Source organism: Octodon degus, unplaced genomic scaffold (assembly GCF_000260255.1).
Source record: "Octodon degus isolate 3935 unplaced genomic scaffold, OctDeg1.0 scaffold00029, whole genome shotgun sequence".
NCBI lineage: Eukaryota > Metazoa > Chordata > Mammalia > Rodentia > Octodontidae > Octodon > Octodon degus.
Window position 1 is genome coordinate 10,424,277 of NW_004524605.1, and position 5,757 is coordinate 10,430,033.

Here is a 5,757-nt window from a genome sequence, read left to right on the forward strand (position 1 = left end):
GGGGAGGGGGAGGGGTGGGGGTGGGGAGAAGCTGCTATGATCCAAAGTCAAACGCACAGGCAGGCGGAGGGGTGGCTGATCCTCACTGGAGGAGATAACACGCTTTGGAGACAGAAACACCTCCCTTCAGTCTTTCAGGGCTGCTCCCTTCGCACCGCACTCGCGGTGCCTGCGCCCTTTAAGTTTACTGCCCGGCCTGAGCGCACGGGGTTGCTGGTAGAGCTCCAAGAAGTGTTTGCGGAAATACCAGCGGGCATAAAAGTTAGAAGCGCCTGGCTTTGCGCCCTCCGGGTCTGCGGTGGTGCACGTTCCTTTGTGCTAAGGGCTTGCTGTCTCCCGTCGGAAGCCCATGGTGGTCAGTGCGTTTGAGCTTTGGCAACCTGCACTGATTTCTGCATCCACCGGAGAAGCTGAGCTGAGATTGCTCGCGAAGCTACCACCACCCACAAGTAGCAGCTTGCCTTCCCGGAACCAGGGATTGAACTCAGGCCCTTGCACTTGCCAGGGAAGCACTTATTCCACTGAGCCATCTCCCCGGCGCGGCCTTGCTTGTCTTATGCGCCAAAAGGTTTGTAGGGCATCCTGAAAACTCCCGGCCAGTCCTCTTCTCCATCCGACCCGACACCATGCCTCTCACTAGACAGCCTTTGCGGGCCTCCTCAGGCCTAGGTCACTGTAAAACTAGAGCCACTAGCAAGGTCTCCGAGAATGTGTCGGTGAAGCAGCTTTGACCTAGTGCCCGGCTCATCGCACACCCTCCTTCCCGACTTTAAAGCTGGTATCGTGAGCCAGCGTGGAGAGGAGCGGGAGCAGCCAGGGCTTCCAGCAGGGGCTTCCGGGCTCCTAGCAGTTAGGAAGCCACGGAGGCCACCAGCGCTACCGCCAACCGCGGCGGAGCCGGATGGCACCCGTACAGGGGCAGGGGTGGGCTGCAAACTCCGCGGAAAACAGGCCGGACAACGTCCCAAGACGTAACTCGACTCGGACCTAAGCCTGGCCGGGGTAGGCGCAGAGGGTGCAGGCGGATGAGTGGGGGCCAGCCTGGACATGCCGCGCCCCGGGGGGCCCCCTCACCTCTGCGGCGCGGCTCAGCCCAGCTCCTAGGTCGGGGCGCCCTGCAGCCGAAGTCGCCTCTCTAGCGTACACTCCGAGAATGGGAGCGGCGACCGCGTCCAGCTGCTGACTGGCTGTGGCCAGTCACGTGACGGCCCAAAGTTTGGGTCCTTGTGGCCAGAGACCGACCAGGAGGAGCCCTTCGTCCTGAGCGGAGAGGGCGGATGCAGCTCAGGCTCGGCTGGATGAAGCCTGGGCTCCCTCTGCCTTCTTTTCAGATAACCTTCCTTTCCTGCAGTTTAAGCAGAGGTGGCCGCCCGCCCCGCGGGAGGTTGTCAGGTGCGGGCTGGTGGCCCAGCTGGCCTCGCTGCGTGCAGGCGGCAGGCTCACCTGTGCCGGCCGGTGGACTGCTACAGGGGAACCGAGGACACAGACGCTGCGTGGGAGGCCGGCGCAACTTTGCAAAAGAACTGAGTTGTTCATACATTTCTAAAAATTCTCTTAAACTGGCAATATTATATACGACGCCATATGAAATATAAAAGGATCCAAAGAAGTGGGACGCCAGAAGGCTTTCCATGCCTTACAAGGAGGGAGGCCTGCAGCCAGGCCCTCGGGAGCTTCCTTCCCGTGTAACTGGAGACAGCTGTCCTCCCGGTGCCTTGGCCTTTGCAGCCCTGCACCTTGCTTCCACTCCACGTGGAAATTGTTCTGTAGAGTTGCCCTGTTCTTTGGTGGTGGTGACGCGCTGTCCCATCGTGGGGATGTCTCACGCTCTGCTCGGCCAGTAAAGAACCATGTCTCAGTCACCTCCCCATAACTGTGCATAAAGGGGGGCGCAGTAAACATTCACTGCCTGCTCACGAATTACGTTGTGTACAACTTGCTCCTGTGTTTTGCCAGGCGTTCTAGAGAGGCCAACACATTTTTTCAGTAATCTAGCTATTTCTATAATGTACACAACAGACCAGCTCCATCGTCCTTGCCCATCACCCTTGCCAACAGATCCCGAAGGCCCGTCTTCTCTGACTCGTCTCAGGTAACGTCATTTCCGCTCCTTCTACTTACTGACCCCCGTGTCATTTATTATTTACATGTGTGCCATGTGCATTTATTATTTGCTTACAAGAAGGCAGACACGCCTTCCATTTTCTTTTATCCTTATTTCAATGTCTTTTTTTTTTTTTTTTTTTTCCTCTTTTAGTTTTTGGCACCAGGAATGGAACTCAGCCTCACCCTTGCTGGGCAGGTGGCTGCTGAGCATCATGCTGGGCCCTATTTCAGTGTCTTTGCATATGCGGATCCTCACCCTCAGCGTGTTCTTCCTCTTTCTGTCCCCTCTTCTGCTTCCTGTTTTTCCAGTTTTGCTTTTTTTTGGGGGGGGGGCAGGGCCTCTGTGTAGTTTAGGCTGTCCTTGAACTCAACTGTATAGTTCCGGTGGGCCTTGAACTTTGTGATCTTCCGTCCTCAGCCTCTAAAATGCATTGCAGGCGTGGTTCTTTTCTTTCTGAACTTTTTTTAGTTTATGTGGCCAATACACTACTCCCTACTCTGGCATATAGAAAGTCCTCAGTAAACAGCTGAATTTTGGGGCGAACTTTGTAGAGAGGACCGTCCTCTCCAGTGAGAATGTCATTGCAGCTCCTCCTGGGCTCTGTGTGCTCTTCCAAGCCTCTTGCTATCTCACCGTTTTGTGCAACGCCCCCTCCTGGCTGAAGAGAGCTCGAACTGGGCTCAGACGCAGCGATCCTCACTGCACTTATGAGTAAACTGCCTGAATTGGTGGATTTCCGAGGCCGCTCCTAGTTCCAATTGTATTTGTTTATTTTTTTCTTTCTTACCGGGGAATTGAACTCAGGCCAGAATTGAACTCAGGCCCCTTGGGATTCCGCTGAGCCATCTCCCCGCCCCCCCCACGCCGAGATTTTATGTATTCCGAGATTTTATGTATTTATTTATTTGTATTTTATTTTATTTTTCAAAATTTTATTTATTTATGTGTGTGTGTGTGTGTGTGTGTGGCCAGCTCAGCCCACCAGGGGGCGGGCTGGCTGGCATGTGGTGCTGGGGGATTGAACCGTGGTCCCGGGGCTTTGCTAAGCTTGTTCTAAGTAGGTGCTTTAGACCACTGAGCCATCTCACCAGCCCCAATTTATTTGTATTTTAGCACAGGGTCTCATTACATAGTTCGGACAGGCGTGCGCCACCGTGCGGTCTCAATCACTGCCTCAGCGCGCCCTGAGGGGGCGGGGCTGGCACGGCACCCCGGGGATTGAACACCGGCCCCTGCATCTGCCTATGCGGGCACTTTAGTCCGCCCCTGGAATTGAGATTTTAAATCATGTTTATCCATTTCTCTGCAATACATCCTTTAACCCCTGCACCACCCTAAAGCCCACAACTGGTTTAGAGACTTCATAGAAATTCTGAAGACTCTGGGGTCCCGCTGCTACTGAGACATCATAGAATGTCACAGAAGTTCAAAGATTCTTAATGCTGATCAATCATGTTTAAAAATTCACAGAGGTTTCTGGATTTGGTTGTAGCACTGCAGACTATGGGTCTGCTGTGGGTACACAGAGCAGGGAGAGTAGTTTAGGGGTCCTGCAGGACAGGTTTTCTATAAATGTTCTCCTATGCTCTTTCCATCTGGCTACATTTCCATCTGGCTAGCTGTGTACATGCAGAGATTGATATTCTTTGTAGAGTGCTAAGTGTTCAGTTAGTAGGCTTGAACATTAATCAAGAGGATTTAATGGCCATTAACTTTAAATCAGTCACCTCATAAAACTAAGTTGCCATCTTATATTTTCATGGTCAACATACTTAGCATTGTTACCCAGTTTCGGGGTGCTGGAGTCTCCTGGAGGTGGTTACTAAGTTCCTTGCCTAAGCAAAGAGTTAGTAAAGACTCAGGCTTTGCAGAATGAGTCTGGACCAAGTACACCCTACACACAGCAGGAAACCCTCATTCTAGAGAGAACACAGTGGCAAAAGCTCAATGTGGACCGACCTTTTGTATCACCCAAGCATCAGGCTGACTTCAGGTCTGGGCCATCCAATCAGAAACTGTTTTGAGTTCTCGCTAGACAGCCACTGCGGAAGGCTTTTGGGAACTCTTGTTACACCTCCTTTCCTACTCATTTTTAGCCACATATTCCCTTCCTGCCTCACTTTCCCGTGAAAGAGCCAAATCCCCATAATTCTTTAGTGCTGAGGGAGCGGAGCTGGCTGTCTTCTATCACTTCTTCGGGCTGGGAGGGGCTGCAGACCCTGCCTGTTGAGGATTATGGACTGTCCTATCTACGTTGGAGTGTTGTAGCTCACTGGCAGAACTGAAGAAAGGAACAGTTAGAAGATGAGAGAAGAATTAGTGACTGTATATTTTTTTAAAAAAAAAAGAGTGACTGTAAGCTGCCTGTTCGGTGGGAGGAAGAATCTGTACTATTATACTGGGGATGTGGAACACAAATATGAGAAGCAGGTCAAAGGAGTCGCACTTCTTGTGGAGGACAAAGCATGGCAAAGAGGGAGGTTAGATAAATATCGAGAGCCCCACAGCCATAGGCGTAGCTTGAGCACCCACATAATGGACTGAATTAAAAAGGGAAGCCTCGGGGCCAGGGAGATAGTGCAGTGGAGTAAGTGCTTGCCTGGCAAGCGCAAGGTACTGAATTTGATCCCTGGTGCTGCAAAAAAAAAAAGGAAGCCTCAATACAGGTGCCGTTTAAGCTGTGGTGAGTTAGGGTTGTTGGTGACTACCTATCTGCTCCCAAAGCAATACTGGAGTCTTGCTTTCTGACTAGGGGCCTCTGGTCTCCCAGAGATTCTCAGGAATAGCTTTCTTCTTAGTTCTTTGAAAATTCTAGTGACTGTTTCCCATGTAGGGTTTTTATAGCTTGTCATTGAATCCCTTGAGGAAGGGCAACAATGGTTCATAGGAAAGGAGAATAAAGTGAAGTTCTTGAAGGGCTGTAGGGCTGCCCTTCTGCCTCCCTGTCAGGCTTTTCATTGCCCAAGGAGACATGTCTGAAGTCTCCTGTCTCCTTGGGATCCTTGGCAATGAATTACAGTGACCTGTTTGGGAAGATGGAGTCCTAAGAGGTGTAGCATCTCCTGTTTACTTATTAGTAAGATGATTGCTTATTAGCCAATAAGCTCTTTCTTTTCAGACTGCTGTATGGACATGCAGCAATAAAAGGGCATATTCAGGCCGGCTATGGCGGAGCACACCTGTAATCCCAGCACACAGGAGGCTGAGGCAGGAGGACTGCTGTAAGTTCAAGGCCAGCCTGAGCTACATTGTGAATTCAGGCTCTGCCTGAGTTACATAGTAAGGCCCTCTCTCAACAAACAAACAAAAAATAAGGCATGTTTTGAGGCTGTAGAGATACTTAACTTTTTGAGCAGAGGTCCCTGGGGGAAGTTGACCTCCACAATCTGTTGTGATCCCACAACTGCATAACCTACTTTTTGACGTCCTTCTTGGACAAAGATATTTTCATCAGTGAACCGCAGATCTTCAGGGTGTTGTTGGGGCAGGTTACTGATCTCCTGCCTGCTTGCATAGGTCTGGGAGATGTCGGACAGGCAGGATTAGGAGTAGTAGAAGCCGGGGCCAGGGAGATGGTTCAGTGGAATAAGTGCTTCCCTGGCAAGCACAAGGGTCTGAGTTCAATCCCCGGTTCCCCCCCCCAAAAAAAA

At 51.3% G+C, this 5,757-nt stretch overlaps 1 protein-coding gene across 2 annotated transcripts in view; it reads right to left on the reverse strand.

Annotated features, from left to right (window-relative positions):
• Faxdc2 (fatty acid hydroxylase domain containing 2) overlaps nucleotides 1–1,167 on the reverse strand; it is a 22,985-nt gene extending 21,818 nt beyond the window's left edge. Inside the window, exon 1 of one of the 2 annotated variants that reach the window (XM_023713263.1) lies at nucleotides 1,075–1,167. The gene's annotated coding sequence lies outside the window, so the exon portion shown is untranslated. The remainder of the gene's footprint in view (nucleotides 1–1,074) is intronic. The other variant, XM_023713262.1, reaches the window with a different exon arrangement.
• Nucleotides 1,168–5,757: the final 4,590 nt, after the last annotated feature.